The 17,569-nt window shown below is 46.7% G+C and overlaps 1 protein-coding gene across 20 annotated transcripts in view; it reads right to left on the minus strand.

The window, feature by feature from the left end:
• The window catches only part of ERC1 (ELKS/RAB6-interacting/CAST family member 1), a 295,017-nt gene that overhangs the window by 110,779 nt on the left and 166,669 nt on the right, over positions 1–17,569 (minus strand). The window lies entirely within an intron of this gene.

Genomic DNA, 17,569 nt, shown 5'->3' on the forward strand with positions numbered 1-17,569 from the left:
CGGGTACGGTCAGAGGGGCCGGGCAACGGGCAGCACCAGGGTCCCTGACACTGAAGACACACCCCCCAAATATCCTGCACTGTCCCTGGTCAGACAGACAGAGCAGGTCAAGAAACACAGCTCTCATCTTCCCTCCACTGTAATTCCTCAGTGCAGGTCAAAAAGAACCTCATTTTTTTTTGATAAACTCAAGGTTTAAGAAGTAACACTCTGCCATAGACAGTCCCTTTTAAAGAATTTATTTGGAAATGGTCTAGAAACCTACATGGAAATAACAATATACTGGAGATAAAAATATAAGGTACAAAATCACAATAAATACCTCTAGAAGGGTTTTAGGAAATAAAAGCCGTAAACTCGACTCATAACAGATGCAGGGTGAACATAAACGAGTCACTTATATTTGCGCAAACTAAGATTCTTCCACCTCACCAGGACGAAGAATTCCTTTTTAAAGAAAGAGCTAGGATTCAATCAGATAATTTCCTGCTCTAAAGCAGGCAGGTAGAGCTTTTTCAAGGAAGGCAAGAAGAAAAAAAGAAAAATACATGAGCAGATAGAGAAGAGACAAGATGCTTTAAAAAACACCCACAAAAACGGCAGAGAGAAAAGAGACAGACACTAAAACACCAGAAACTAAGAGGGCAGGTCGTGTCCTTTATCAGTCGTTTCCCTGTGCTCTGGGTGGTTCCAAAACCAGAATTTACACAAACACACTCATCTTACGTCAGAAGCAAAAAATACGCTGACCACAGTATCTGTTATTACCTAAAAGCGACCTCGACCAGATAATCAGCCGGCCAAGCACACCCATCAGAAGCCCTGACGTCAGGCCGCTGCTGGACAAGAGGTCACCTTGGTTACGGTCCTTTTCAGATGTAGAGGAGGGCGCAGGCAGACTGACAGGTAACAGCCGTTAAACACGGAGGGTAAATGCGTACATTCAGCTCTTCGGTGCTTGAGTTATTGTACTTCGCGTATCTTCTCAGAAGCGATCGAGTTAATGTGCAGCTAGCAGCACCCGACAGCCCCAGTCGCTGGGAGAGTTCAGGCTGTGAGCAGAGCTCCCTGGACGTGTGTTCACGTAGCTGCAAGCTTTACACGGACACAGATCACTGCCTGCCCCTTTGAAAACTGTCAGCGAGGATGACGCCATATTATCAGTTTAATTCATATAAAATCTCATCTACAACTGGATTGAAGCGATGCCCCAAGGTATGTTCTTTTAGCACAAAGTCAGTCATCAACGGCACACGTACAGCAGCGCTAATAAACGGAGCCTGAGATGTGTCTGTCTTTTACGAACTTAAACACATCTCACAAGATCTCCCTCCCATCCCGCCTTCCACCGCTCCCGGCACACTGTCCCTTCAGGCTCCTACGTAACTTGAAAGGATATTTTATACACACAAAAGCGAGCAGGTATAAACAGACTAGTCCTCCTTTTTCTATACAAAAGGAGGTCTCCTCTACACACACTCTCATGCATCTAAAATTTTTGGTGAACATTTTATTGAAATGCAACATAAATATGGAAAAATACACAAATAACAAACGTACCACCTGAAGAATCCTCTCTAAGTGAACGAGCTCATGTGAAGAGCACACAGACCAACAACGGAACCTCACCAGCACCCCGAGCCCCCTCACACCCCTTTTCCAGATGAAGAATAACTGCGTCTCTCAAACTCTAGATGAGTTGCACCTATTGCTCTAACTTCACACAAACAGAATCACATAGGATGTAACTTTAAGCACAGATTTCTTCACCCGGTGCTGTGCCGGTGAGACCTGCCCGCCCCGCTGGGCAGAGCCGCAGTCCTGCACTTCTCCTAATCGTGCGGTAGTCCGCCGTGTGGAAACAGCAAAATCCACTGAAGGCACTTCCGATAAACAGTGTTAAGTTTTAACGGAGTTTAATAAGTTTTTTTCCCTTTATACATGTTCATGTTCAGAGCTTTCTGTATCATGAATAAGACAGTGTTGTCTATCTCAAGGTCACGATGGTCTTCTAAATCCTGTGGACTACGTTTCACATTTAGGTATACAACATACATGCAACTGATTTTTCTTAACACGGTTTAATGGTCAGATCCACCCTTATCAACATGGACACCCAGCAGACAGCACTGCAGCAGCAAGGTGCTCTGGGCCCACTTGGCAAAAGATCAGAAATTACTTAAGGGCCACTTATAACTTACAGGAAAACTGACTTACCAACACTTTATGTTGCCCATCACCACCTCTAAATTTCATAAACGAGCAATGTGAAATGCCATATGCTTTTTTATAAGGTATTTGTATACATTCCAGAGCCAAGAGCAAAATACACATTTATACACACTCAGCACCAGGAGCTCTGCAAGGGCAGCTGCTACCTGTTCCCTCGGGCTCCCTTGGGATAGGAAGTCACTATTCTTAACTTGGGGTACTTATTTCGTGCCTTCTTTATTTATACCTCTGACGCATACATTCCAACATAAATCATTACTCAGTTTTATCAGTTTATGAACATTGTACAGATGGAATCTACCGACTTTCTTATTTCATCCCAAACTATATTTACTCACACATACAAAAAAAGGGCCCACCATGTATGTATAACCCAGAACCAAGAGCGAACCGCACCCACACACCACCCCCTCCACAGCTAGAGGCCACGACCACCAACAGCACTGAACACCACGGAACCAAGGTCACGGCTTCCCACTGAGCTGAAGGGCCTCCCTGGAGAAACGGTGCTCTGGGGGCAGAAATGCACTAAGATGAACTCTGCACATCTTATGCCAAAAAGTGAGAGAAACAGGGATCTTGGCAAAGAGGGATCATGACACAGAAACCCCGACAAAACCGTAAAAAATGCAGCATAAGGAAAAAAAAGGAGAAAACTATAGAGGAATACCCTTATGAACATAGATGCAAAAATTGAGATTCATACCAAGAATGCAAGGTTGATTTACCATATAAAATAAATGTAATAAATCATATTAAAATATAGGACAAAAACCACATGTTCACTTCAAAAGATGTAAAAAAGCATTTGACAACTTTCAGAACCTTTCCACGATGAAAACGCAGCAGACCAGGAAGAGGGGGACCTCCTCAACTCAACACATGGCGTCTGCGACAAGCCCGCAGCCAGCACGGTCCTCTGTGAAGAAAGACTGAGTGCTCCCCCTCTGAGGCCAGGACCAAGAACCAGACCAGACGTCTGTTATCAGAACTTCTGTTTAATATTGAACTAGAGATGATGGCCAGTAAAAATCAGGCGACAAAAATTTAAAGCATCTATGTGGGAAAGGAAGAGATACAACTTTCTCTGGTTGAAGATGACATGATCTTACACAGGGAAAAATTCTGAGGAATCCACTTAAAAAAATAAACAAGTCTACAAAGGTTGCAGGATACAAGATCGATATACAAAAATCAACTGTGCGTCCACACAGGCCATGGGCAGTCTGAAAATGGAACTGAGAAAACCATCCCATTTGACACAGCGTCAACGAGAAGGAAATGCCCAGGCGTAAGTCTAACAGAAGAAAGGTGAGACTCACGCTGAGAATCATGAAGGCTGCCGAAAGGAAGTAAAGAAGATGTAAACAAATGCAAAGAAGACACGCTCATGGACGAAAGACTTACCATTGTTACAATGGCCCTTCTCTCCAAACTGATCCAGAGGTTCAGGCAAGTCCCTATGAAAGCTCTGTGGGTTTTTGTTTTTTTTTGCAGAAACTGACAAGCTAATCCTGAAACTCATATGGAAATGAAAGAGAGCCAAAAAAAGAGAAGTCATTGGAAAGAAGAAAAATCAAGTTGGAGGACTCACACTTCTTGACTTCAAAACTTACTGTGAGTTTCGGGACAGTACTGGCGGCAGGACGGACAGGAAGACCAGCGGGAAGAACTCAGAGCCCAGAGGTGAACCCTGACTTTTACGGTCAGCTATCTTTGACAAGAGCGTCAAGGCAGTTCGGGCTTGTTCTGCCTTTCTGACAGCAGTGCTCCACAGGGAAGGTGTGCACTCACTACATCACACAGAGACACACGGTGATGGTCTCACTTTTAGCAATAATGCCAATCAGTCGGTTCAGACTTTCTCACGGCTGCTTTCTCAGTTTCACCAGGTTCTTTGATCACTTCAACAACGATCGGCGAGGTTAAACATTCCATTTATTTACGCAGCATTGGTGCTGCTCCCGTGAAACTCTCAGTCAGACCTCTGCCCGCCTCCCCCAGCTTGTCCACCTCCTCCTTCTTGGTCTGGAGGTGCCTCAAACACACGAGTGAACATTCTAGACACCTTTCATCAGTTTCATGCACAGAAAACTTCCTCCAGCGGGTGGTTTATGTGTTATTTTCATTGTGGTGTCTTTTGACAATCAGAAATATGTTAATGTAACTGAATTTACTACACCTTTATGTCAGGATTTATAACTTTTACATCCTGTTTAAGAAATCTCTTCCTGCACCCAAGTCATACGATATCTCCTACTTCTATATGGCTGCCAGGGACAGGCTGAGCTGGTGGTGACAGCTGCTCCCCTGCAGTTACGGCCTCTATTATCCACCCACACCCTCGCCGTGGCCTCACGGTGGGCAGAGCACACTTCTCCGACCCTTGGTTTTGGCCTGGCTATGTGACTTGCTTGGGCAATGGGATGCTAGCAGACCAGACGCAAACTGGGGCTTCCAGCCTGTGTGGTTAGGGGCATTTCCACCACCGCCAAGGAAGCCATGCTCTGAGTAGCTGCTGCCGCTCAGCTGGGTCCACGAATGAGCCAGTAAGACAAGACACCTCCGTCAACAGCTAAAGCAGAGCTGACCGCACTAACCTCCAGTCGGTGTGACCGAGAAACAGTGCTGCTTGCTGCGTGTGTGTTAGTCAGCGCTGTCCGGGGGAGCAGAGCCGGCAGCACACGCACTGAGTGGAGCACGTGTGTGCGTGTGTGTGCCCATACACACACACGCACGCACGTATGCACGCACACACTGCTGTCAGTACATACCCTGATGAACAAAACACATTAATTAATTAAAATAGAATAAACATACCACAACGACACTATAGTACTACGCTATGTTAAACATACTATAAAATATATATTAACAAGGAATATGTGTGACGCATGTTTTATAAGGAACTGGCTCAGGTGATTGTGGAAGCTGCCAAGCGCCAAGGTCTGAGAGGGAGCAGACAGCTGGGGACTCCGAGAGCAGACAGAGGCCGGCAGGCTCGAAACCACGGAGAGCCAGGGTTTCAGTCCGAGCCCCAGGCAGGCAGAAGCCGAAGTCTCAGCTCCAATCACTCAGGCAGAGTTCACTTCTCTCCGGGGAGATCTTTTCTGTGCTAGTCCAGCCTTAAACTGACTGGGAGGCGTGAACAGAGCAGGATGTGTCCACCCACATGACGGGGGGCAATCGGCTTTGCTCGTCTGTTGACTTAAATGCTAATCTCATCCAAAAACACCCAGAATAAAGCCTGGACAGACACCTGCGCACCTCGTGGCCCAGGCAGGCTGACGTACAGAAAGAACCGTCACAATCTGCTCCTGTTCCTCTGCGGCTGTCACACAACACCTGACTGAGAAGCTTTCCAAGAGTTTTAAAGCGCTGCATGCATTTCACATTTTGTCTTCAATCCACCTGGAACGGATTTCTTTTGTACGATGTGAGGTAGGGGTCTAATTTCATTTTTTTTCCCCATAGGGAAATCCAATGTCTCAGCACCATTTATTGAAAAATCCATTCTATCTTCACCTCTGACAATCATCGTGTGTCCCCAGAAGCATGGGCAAGTTCCTGTGCTTCCTGTGACGATCCGCTGGTCCGCCCCTTCCTACACCAGACCCACATTGTCTTAATTATTACAGCTTTACAAGGCTTGATGTCTAAGAGCACGTCAGCTACTCTGGAATTCCTGCAAAGAACATCGGGTCTACCACAGCCCAGGCACCGTTGCAGAACAGTTCACGAGAGAGAGACATGTTAGGAGTTCAGTATCTTTCAAACGAGGTTTATGATTTTCCCACGAAGATCTCAAACGTTCTCGTATTTATTCTCTGACACTTCACACTTTTTCGATGTTATGTTAAATAGTATCTTTTTAAAAATGCAATTTTCACTTTGGTGCAGGTTATAAAAGTGCAACTCATTTCCGTACATTGATATTGTATCCAGCAGCTGATTCAGACACTCTTTCTGGATTTTTCACTTGCGACGTAGACAACCGTGGCATAACTTAATGACAGTGCTCTCTCTTATCTCACGATCCTTACTTGCCTCGCTGCACGGTCTGGAAAGCCTACAGAAATGATGACAGCACGCATTCCGTCTCATTCTTGGTCATAAAGGGAACACTTTCTAAGTTTTATCCGTAAGTAAGCAGTGTAATGTTTAGTCGCTGTCCTCTAGCAGGAAATTCCCGTCTACTGCTAGCCAGTTAAGGACTTTTTTAAATGACGAATCAATGCCAAGTTTCTATGTTTTTCGAGGTGATCACATGCATTTCCTCCTACCGTATTTTCACGTGTTGATGACAGTAATTAGGCTCCTGATGATTGATACCAGTCTTGAACTCCTGGAACAAACCTAACCTCTTCAAGCATTTCTTTCTCTTTCACGTACACTAATGTTGACCTGGCAACATTTTGTGCAGGAAGTTTTGCATTTACACTCATGGTTGAGACAGGTCTTTCCTGTGTGAGCCTTGTCAGGTTTTGGTGTGAAGTTATGCTAGCCTTGTAAAGTACGTCCCTTTTAAAAGTTCTCTGGAATTGTTTCTGCAAGGCTGAAATTGTTTGTTCCTTGTATGTCTAATAAAAATCACTAATATAATTCTCTGGCCTTGAAACTTGTGGGAAAAAGTTTTATTACTAACTCTTTTTTTCCAAGGCTTTTTTTTTTTCCCCCCACATTCAGCTAGTTTTGCTAAGTTCCGTTTTTCTTGGCATTTGCTCATGTAGTCTAAGTTTTCAAGTGTCCTGGCAAAGATATCCCGTATCTTTTTCACCCTTGCAGGACTTGGGTTTATGTGCCTTTTATCATCCAGAAGTTGTTTGCTGTGCTTTCTTTTCCTCGTTTAGTCTCACCAAAGCCGGCCAACCTGGGGCGTATGGACCCGTTTTATACAAAGAGGGGAGGGCTGGCTGTCTGCTGGACTCTCCGCCTCGGGCTGCCATGGGCCTTTGACCAAAACCCGCGTCCACCAGTGCACAGAGTGCTTGCCTGTGAATTCCCTTTCTATTCATCCCGACCTGAGAGTCTTCCCCTTTCCTGCCCACTTACGAACACGTACTTCATCAGCCGTCTTCCGTGGCTCCTCTGGAGGTTGTCTTCCAGCCTCTGACCTGCCAGGGTTACAGACATGGTTCACCTTTCATCCCAAACTCACACGTACTGAGTTTTCTTGTCGGTAAAACATAACTTTCTTCAAGACTGCTGGATTCTCCCATCCATTTGAGTGCCAGACCCTCAGGGCATTTCTACCTCAGGTCATATATGTATCTAAATACGTTTTACAGCATTTCCGCATTTAACCCAAGAGCGGTGCCATAAACCAGGACTTCCGACGAATCACCTAATCTGTGCTCTGGCTGCAAGCCTGGGGAACAGTTTCAAAGCCAAACTGAAATGCTCCCCTTTCTGAGACTTTTCCACCGTCCCAGGGAGCACATTCAGCTGCTGCCACCCGGACACCCACCCCACGGCGCGCCCACCTCCCGCAGCTGTGGCTGACTCTGGGCGCGGTCACTGAGAAGGGAGGTGATAAGGCTGAAGGGGAGGAAAGAGGAGCCGCGCCACACCGAACAACGCGGGCAGTCGCCACAACTTTAAAATGTGCTCTGGTCCCAGTCTGATTTCCAGAAGCGTATGTTTTAAGACATTAAAAAAAAAAAAAACCAAAAAAAAAAACCACCTGGGACTCAAGTATGTAACTTGACCGCGTCCACTAACGTATCAAGGAGAAAGCGCAGGGCTTGACCGTGTGCGGTGCCAGCAGGACCAGACGGTTTGCTGAAATCACCAGCTAATAGACTTTTACTCAGAGTAAGAAGGGAACCAACTCCGGCTTCCCCGCGGACCCGCTTCCCTAAGACAGCAAGGCAGCTGGGGGCCGCAGGTGCTGGCACGGACGGCACCTCTGGTTCCCGCCTTCTGTTCCACAACCCAGGGCAAACACTCTCCGTGGCCTCCAAGGCGCCGATGGAAGGTCTTGTTACAGTTCCATGGGAAGGTAAGAGGTGTAAGTCTCCACAGGCAAAAGAAGGCTTAGAAGAAAAAAGGGGGGGGCACCTGGGGGTGGAGCATCCATCCTGTAGGCCAGATTTCCATGTAAGTCCACTAGTTTTCCTGTTTCCGATGAAGTTCTAGAACAAGACCCACTCTGCTATACGGTTACAAAAAAAAAAAAAAAAGGGTTTCCTAGCTCCAGAGCTGAGAAGCATGTCTGAAGCACGAGTGGGAACTTGCGTCCACGCAGCCGGCTGTTCCAGGCGTCGCACAACCACTACTACCGAGAACCCGAATTTACAGAACTCCCAAGACACGTGTGCCAGCATCTCTACTAGGAATCTTCTCTCTTATCCCAACACGTCCTTCTGCCCAGCGGGTGGAGGTTCTCTGACGAGCCACACGCCACAGCACGGCACTTCACAACCAGGGGCCGCGTCGCTATCACGGGGGAGGCACGCGCCGTGGCTGGGACGCTTGGAGGTGCTCTGCGCACGTCACGTGTCGTCTCATTAAATCCTCACAACGACCCTGTGATGCAGGTATGAGCTATCGTTACCATCCTCACTTTTACAGAAGAGTTAACAGGCTTGGTGGGCTGAAGGGCCTTACTCCGCCAGAGGCGGTGGAGCGAGGACCCAGCCTACGCACACCCCACCGTATCCACAGTTAATGCTGCTCTGCTGCAACGGGTCAGTGTCCACAAGGTCCCGACACAGGTTTCCACAGTTACAGCCAGCCACTCACTCTGGGGACTGCTCCCAGGCCCACTTCTGCATCTTTTATCCTTCCTCTTCTCTCCCTCCTCTCCCACCCCCCAAGTACTGAACTCCCAGCACGTGCGCGGTACTGTGTGTGTGACACCACGAGGGCAGGATAGAAACACGTTTTCCTATTGCTCTCGAGCTTAGAGTCCACACAGAGATACGGTCATGAGTTAATAACATTCATAAATGTACACTCACGAGCCGTGAATAGTTTTATTTAAGGAAGTACAGGATGCCACGAAGATAAGTAACCTGAGGCCTTGACCTACGTTTTGGGGACCTAGAGAAAGGTTCCCCAGGAAAGTCACGGAGAAGGTGAGGAGCAGACAGCTTTCCAGCTCCAGGGCCCAGTATGCTGAGCAGCCCTGAAGGGGGAAGGCACACACCCATGGGAGAAGACACACAGGACCAGAGTATCCCCGAGAAGCCCTGGGAACAAGGGGAAGGAGGTGCAAATACGGCAGGAAAGGAAAGAAGAGGCAGAAGGGTTTTGGCTTTTATCCCAAAAGCAACAAGAAGGTAGCAAAGGACGTGACTACATGGAGGAGCAAGAAAATTTAGAAAGTCCAAATCAGAAAGGCTAAAATAGTGCCCCAAGGAGTCCAAGCTGAACAGAGAGGGAAGCAAAGACAGGGCCAGGGGTCAGTATAAAGCAGAAAGAGACACCGGAGCTCAAGTGATGCAGAAGGATGGCTGCAGTGGGAATACTTGAACCAGAAAAGGAAAAGGACAGGAAACTGAGGTCAGGGAGAAGATGCTGTGATGAGCGGGTCCAGAGGTGGACCAGGTGACCGAGTTCCAGGAGGCCGCACCCGGAATGAAGGCAGGCGGTGGAGGCGGCGAGCTCTCAGGTGGGGCCCCGAGAGACAGACACACGGGTTACCCACGCAGACTCTGAGCTCAATGAGGGAACGGAAGTCTCCCCCGAAAACCCCAGAGCCCACAGCCAGCCAGCATGAGCCTCGAAGATTCTTGTAAGAGTGTGCCTGAACAGCGGCCTGAAGGCGCAACAGGAAACAGGAAGGGCGAGGGGCCCACCTCCAACCCCCAGGTTCAGGAGGAACATGTGTTTATCACAGAGCGGCCGCCGGGGTCCGCGGGAGACGCCAGACCACACTTCAGGCAAAGGCGGTGGAAACGGCTTCAGGAGGAAAGTGAGAACGTCCGTGCCGGGCTTCGCACGGAGAAGACGCGCGGTGACCGTCTGTCGAACGGGCGAATGAATGAAGACATGTGAACCCATGACCGGGTGGGAAGAGGAAAAAGGACGAGGAGAGCTACAGAGCTGGGCTGCGGCGGGCAAGCCCCGAGCAACACGGGGAAGGCAGACCTCGCTCCCGGCTTCTCCGAAGAGGGCGGGCACTTCTGACTAAAGCAAAACAAATCTGATGCCACTAAGATAAGAAGGTAAATTTTTTATTTTTTTATTTTTAATTTTATTTTTTTAGTCCCCATTTAAATGCATGTGACTTACATGTTAGTGTTGATTATAACTTCCTATTAGTTTATTGAAAATAAAAAATAGTTTTTTGAGGTAACCTAATGGTAACGGATCCCAGGGAATTCAGCAATACGTCAAACTGAGGGATGTCAAATGCTCCCAGCATCTTTCATTCCTGACTTTACAAAGAACCCAAACATGAGGGGAAGTCACAGACAGAGCTGAAGAAGAGACCACAGGAAGCGTATTTCCACAGCTCAACTCTGGGGGTCCCGACGTGCCTTGGCTTTCCAGATACTGCGGCAGCTCTCCAGTAAGTCAGCACCGCAAGGTGACACCTTAGATAATTCACGTGCTGCTGGGTGAGGCGCTTACAGAATGTTCTCATCGTCCCTCAGAATGCGCATCCCCTCCCCCCAGGACACCTACTGACACGTGTGGCTGGCAGGTGCCCACCGTGAGGGCTGGCCTGCGCAGGGGCTACGTTACCACCGACCCCGCCGTCCTTCACTGGCAACTGCCTGGAAGTTTCCAGCAGTATCATGCTGTGGCAACCCTCAACTGAAGATAAATTTAAAAAGAGAGGAAACAAAACCATATGAAAGAAATGCTTGTTTTTCAAGCCATCTCAATTTTCCATTTTAAAAAAAAAATCGTTTCAGAGAGGGCGTGGGCAGATAAACCCTGTAATAAGCACCCTCACTCCTAAGCGGAGCCTGAAAGGACAGGCATCGGTGACACGTGGGCGCACGTCTTCAGAGCGAAGCACTGTCCTCCTGCTGGTGGGACTCTCAGCGTCCGAGTCCCGGAGGCTGGAGGGAGGCTTCAGGAAGGGCCAGTGTCCACCTCACTGCCATTCTATTGAGATTTTCTGGTAACACAGCATCAAAACTGAAAGCTAAACAAACAAACAAAAACCCTAAAAGCTGCAAATCTGAATTAAGCACTGAAAACTATTTTTGGCAGAAGACTGCTACTTGATTAATGTCTCCCATAATTTGCTTATTTTAGCAACAAGTAGGCTGTGCCAGAACCAATGAAAATGTAAAATTAGTGATTCCCTGGTGCACATTAACTCCTTGGCTCCGCTTCTACTCCTGTAAGAAAGGAGGACAGAAACCATCTCAGTAACATGCCTTTTTCTTTCTCTAGCAGCGGAACCAAGGAAGCCAGGGCATTGTACACTCTCCTGCATCTGGGAGAGTAACTCGGGAGAAGAAACACAAAAAGAGAAGGAGGGACAGGACTTTCCCTTGAACTTCAAGCTCTGGTAAGTTCTCTCCTGAAAAAAACAAAAGCTTCTGCGTCACCAGGAAGTCAAGATAACAGGGTCTGTGTAAGTTGTCCAGATTTGGGGAAGAAATTTCCTCCTTAGCTGAAATCATCTGGTTATTTCAGATGGAGAAAACTTCAATTCTACTTTATTACAGAAAACAGCCAACCCCTCACGAGCTTAACGTCACCAGCAGGGGACAGAGCATCTTCCTCTAAGGTCAAGTGAACAGTGGAGTAAAACAACCTCACACTGTTTCCCTACGTTTTCAACAACAAAAACAAAAATCAAATAGCTACCAAGAAGTAAACAGAGTGATGGTTCAGTAATTAGAGACACATTTTGAGAAGAAAACGTATTATTTCAATATAACGCCTGGAAAATGGTTACAAATATTGACAAAGACAGCTGTTTGACCTTATCAAATGTTTATTATTAGCCAGAGGAGGAAAGTAAGTCTGAGATTTAATGTCTGGCAACCAAGGATACCAAGCGGGAGCTCCTATCACGCGGGCGTGTGTGTGTACGTGTACGTACACACACACACACACACGCAGGATTATTCTGGCCCTAAGAATAGGACTCAGCATTTGAATACCGCCTTTATCGGCTACAAAACACGTATGGGGTAACCCTTCACTCCACACAGGTGAGAGCTGAGGCTTAAAAGATGACTGCACTTGCCGAAATCACAGCTAACAAACAGAAGAAGAAACCGAACCTGCATCGCTTGGCTTCCGGCTCCATGCACTTGGCACAAACACTCCCCCTTCATTCTTTAATAATGGAGACGAGAGACGGGACAGGGAGCGCCAACCCAGAGCTGGGGCCACGCTGCGTACAAACGTGGCCTGCGGTGCAGGCTATGCCCTGCTGTGCGGATTTCTTCAGGAAAAACATCCAGGAAGGTGCAGCCAAGGAGAATACGGACTGCATGTGACGATCAGTGGGAAGGCATCTGGAGCTTACGCCTTCACCTTCAGCCTGACCTTGGAGGGGCGCCCCCATCGCCAGTAACTCGGCTTATCAAACTTCTCAGCAGGTGGTAACAGAATAAGGGCCAAACACCCCAAGAACTCACTACAAGCAAACTAAGTATGGTCTGTTACAGATCTGCCACAAAGACTCCAAAAGCACTTCCCGCTGCAGGCGCACACGGCTCAGACGGCAGGACAAAAACACACCTGCTCTGAAACCCTGGGTCCACAGACGCGGGCCCTCAGCTCCGCGGCTCATTTTAGGGGGTGCCCAGGTTTCATTTCTTTTCTGCTGCAGTTAATTCTTTCATTTGATTTTAACTTATGAAAACATAGATGTGGTTCTTATTGTTGAATAAAAAGGGGGAAAAAATCAAGCTGGAATTCAGAGACATAGATATTTCCTGAACTTCTAGAATAACAGAATCATGTACTAGTTCATTAAAAGATTTTCAAGAGGAAGAAACTATGATAACAAAAAAGACAACCACGAGCGTATTATTCTAAGAGTTACTTTACGAACTACTGATACATACAGAGATTGTTTTTTTGGTCACAACCATCGCATGTGGTATTTCCTGGGGGCTCCAGTTTTCCTTCAGAATTTCTTCAGTTGTTGTCTACTGACCCCATCTGGCAACATCACAGAGGAAGTCAGAGGGGCTCCAGTTTCTGGCAAGTCTAACTTTTTTAATTTATGTAAGGAGGAAATAAGAAAACAGAAGTTCAGAGTGAAAGAACTTAGGGATTTTAGCTTTACCCTTCTGTAATATACAGGACAGAGGGAAACCGTGCAATTAAGAAAAAGCCATTCGAGCGGAAAGAATTCATGTTTCTGTCTTTTCCTTGTTGTTCTTGAAGATGCTTGCTAGTATTCTGATCTAATGAAAATTTTATTAAAACTCTGAGGTCTCTGCTTGTTCATTTAATACAAAGATGAAGTAATTATCTCACAACTGTATCTAGCATAATTGGGTAAGATTTTTTAAAGTACAAGGTAGTTCAAAATTTTAAGTACAGAGTTACTAAAAAATAGAGAAATGCCAGCTTAAACCATGCAAATCGGCCCTGAGATGACAGGTTTTAGTTGCCCATCATTCTTACTGTCGACATTCAGAATCTAATTCTACTAAAGGGGTAAAAATTCAAAGGAGAAACTAAAGGAGAGTTTTTAAAATACACCAAGAGTTTCACTTTTTTTTTTTAACTTCAGTTTTATTGTTTGTTTTTTGTTGTTTTGGGGCATGCAATTAGATTTATTTTGTTATTATTATTATTTTTTAAATGGAGGTACTGGGGATTGAACCCAGGAGCTCATGCATGCTAAGTAGGCACTCTACCACGGAGCTACCCCCTCCCTGCCGAGAGTTTCATTTTAATTCACCATCTGACTTACTATTCCACTCTTGTACAGGTGGCCACGACACTAATACAGAGTTTCAACTCTTCTTTTAACATTTCCCTGTCTGAAACATTGGAGTTTCCAGACTTGCTGTTATTTGAACATATTTGGGTAACTTCCCTTAATAAGTGGGACTGAAACGCAGAATAACGCTGCGCTGCCATGACTGCAGACCGCATCATTCCTTTAACTTAAAGCCCACTGCATACATCGCTCTGAGATCGGAAGAAGGAAAAGTCTAAACATGGAGACTTCTGCCACGGCAGGGTACAGCCATTTAACTTCTTCTTTCAACAAGCCAGAGATGGCAGAATTCTCTTTGAAGTGGCAGCCCTGTTGGCCTTTGAAGTCCCCTGTCAACTGCAGAATGGCTCTGGTGGGGTTTGTTTTGTAGCCAGCTGTCACCATGAAGGCAGACATGACGTATTTCCAGCAGTCTCACTTCAGGGTCTGTCAAGTGGCTGATTTCATAACCAGTCACCATAACAAAGGAGACGCAAACTCACTGACATCAGAGCAAGAGTCTACGACGGAACTTACTAGGTTCCTCTGGACAGAGCCTGATCTGAACACAGAAATGACCACACAATGGCAAAGAGATAACGGTCACATCTCCTCAGATCCCTGAACGTGAAAAACATACTTTCCATGTTTGTCAGTAAAATGTTTCATAACAGCAGTGTCTCCAGTCTGGGCAGTGATGAAAATGATGACTTCTGCAGGAGCCAGGGAACTGCTTTAAGAGCACAGCTTACACTGCTAACTCACAACTGAACTTTCTTGCATAAGTTCTGCGAAACACCTTTGTATTTGTGATGCTTCCAGGCTGCTCCGCTACTGGCGTCAAAAATCCCCGTCATTCCTGACACAGAAATCAGTTTAAGACATAAAGGGGTAAGTAAAGAAAAAGAATCTAAGGTGTCTTAAGAAACCTCTAGAACTATAAATGTAGCCCACTATAGCCTTACATAACAGGAAACAATCTCAATAACGTTATGAACCTGTTTTTAAGGTGGGGAGAGACGACACCAACCGAATGAAAAACCAAATGTCAGATTTACGGCGACGGTCACAAGTATCAGGAAGGACACAAGGTGGGGTCGTAGCAATTTGACCTCTGTCCCCATCTGCTACACGGAATGTCGAGTCTTCACGTGGCTTCATGACCGTGGCCTGCTGCTGTTTCAGACACGCAGGTGGCTCCTGGGGGCTGACAGGTCAGTCCCAGGACACACAAACCCCCACTCCCCGCTGAAGGACAGGTCACGGACAGCGATGGCTTCTAATCTTACTTTTCCATTCTGGCTACCGTGCTTTCAAATGAAGCACTGAAAAAAGTAAGCTGTGCTCAGATAATAAGATCTATCCTGAGTCCTTACAATTCTGAACTCCTTTGAGTTTTTCTGATCTGAGGACAAAGTGCGTCACCAAATCCTGTGGAAGGGAACGGCAGCAAAGAATAAAAACATGTATTTCTTTTAAAAAACTTTGGTAATGTCTGTAAAAATCATAAAATTATCATGAAACTTTAAATTGTTTAGTAAATAAAGAAATGTTGCTGTTACTAGGCGTACAAACATTCAGGTGGTCGGAATTAAAGTTCACTCATTCACTCGATAAATATGCAGCGAACGCCACGCACCAGACACGGGGGCAGGTACCCAGGGCACAAGAGTGGGCCAGACGCGGCCCGGCCCTCGCCGAGCTTCACTCCACTAGAGAAGGCAGCACCTCTCGATAAACAGTAATTGAATGAATAATGGAATAAATGAAGTAAATGACGTATCTAAAGCCACTACCTTTTAACAACGCTGGGAGGCACAGCCTCACGGTGGACAGATGTCTCTTTCTCACTCACGTAACCGCTCTACCCGTTTCCTCTCCCAGCTCCACTGCTCACCCTGTAAGTCGAACTTATGTGGATATGGGGTAACACACACAATTACGCCATCTCATATTTTCCCATTCTTTCTTTTTTCCCCACTATTTCTTAAATGAAAAATTACTTTTGACAAACGTGTTTTAAGACCACGGATGATTTTCCAAAAATGAAATTGAAAAAAGGACCAGTGACAAGCAGAAGTGCACGTGCCTGTGTACTTCAGGACTTGCTGCAACTCCGTCCGACTCCGGAGAAAAACCAAGTACAGCTGCTGTAGGCGTGCGTCTGGGTAGGTGGCTACGCATCCCCCCAACACGTCAGAGGGCCCCGCTGTCCCCGACACTGGCCACTAGACAGACGTGGCCATTAAGTGTAATTAAAGCTAAATCAATGGGAAAACTGGGTTCTCCTGGTGCTCCAGCCACGTGTCAGGAATTTAATAGAAACGTCTTGGCCAGAAGAAACAAGACCTCCCCGCCATCGCCACGCTCTGCTGGACAGGGGTGCTGCAAAGGCTACGGAGGCTTCAGGAGCGACCAAGCGCCTGGGAAGAAAAACGCACCTTCACAGAATTTATGTCAAAAGTGAAAAAGGAACTTATTTAGAATTCAAATCCTTCTAATGGGGAATGGTATTCAGAGACCACATGTGAGCACTAGGAGTGTACACTGCTACTGGGGGGAAAAAACCATGTTTTCTAGGTATTTTTGGTCCGTAGGAAATGTGTGTGTGTGTGTGTGTGTGTGTGTGCGCACACCTGTGTTCTTAAGGGGAAGAAAGTCATAAATATTCAAACAGATATTTCCAATTTTAATTTAAAGTTATGAGGATCAGACACAATCTTTTTCATCCTAAACATGCTGTTATCTCCTTACTTCCAGGAATAAGGTCTAAGCATGATGTATATTATGTGTATGTAAAATGTGTATTTATTATGTAAATGTAAAATATGATGTAAAATGTATATTTTGTTTTAAATGGTGCTGAAAAGGTTTTTTTTTTTCTTTCCCTTTTTCCTTCCTACAGGAAACCAAAGAACACATGACTCTGTAAAGGGGAAAACAGCCCGAGGACACCTTTCTGGTCATTCACTACAGCTTCCCAAACGATCTCTATGAGGAAACCCTAGAAGGAAACTGGAAGGTAGTGGACAGACTCAGATCCCGCACTGACCTAAGACACACTCTCAGGCAGTGAGTAACCCAGTGACAAAAACAGTGCCCATGTGACCAACCTGACAGCTGGCTGTGGCGTCCTCAGGTGACGCTACAAATTCTAGGCGAGGCAACGGGAGGGGGCAAGGACTTCCTCAGGTCACAAGGATTAAACGTGCTGTGTGCACAGGGGAACTTCTCATGCTCAGCACGCCATCACTGGCACAGCACGACCGGGCAGGGCCTGGAGATGCTGAGTTTCTCTGGGGCCTCAGGCTGGTCGGCCAGCCCTCCCCCGGGAGCTGCCGGGGGCAGAGGCAGTGACAACAGCAGCGTCAGCGGGCTACAGCTCGCTACTACGAGCGCCACACCCGCGGCCCCTCTCTGAGGAAGCCGGCACCCCGCAGCGCTGCCCTCAGCACCTCCTCGACAGCTCAGGGGCGG

The sequence above is a fragment of the Camelus bactrianus genome, chromosome 34 (genome assembly GCF_048773025.1).
Source record: "Camelus bactrianus isolate YW-2024 breed Bactrian camel chromosome 34, ASM4877302v1, whole genome shotgun sequence".
Classification (NCBI taxonomy): domain Eukaryota; kingdom Metazoa; phylum Chordata; class Mammalia; order Artiodactyla; family Camelidae; genus Camelus; species Camelus bactrianus.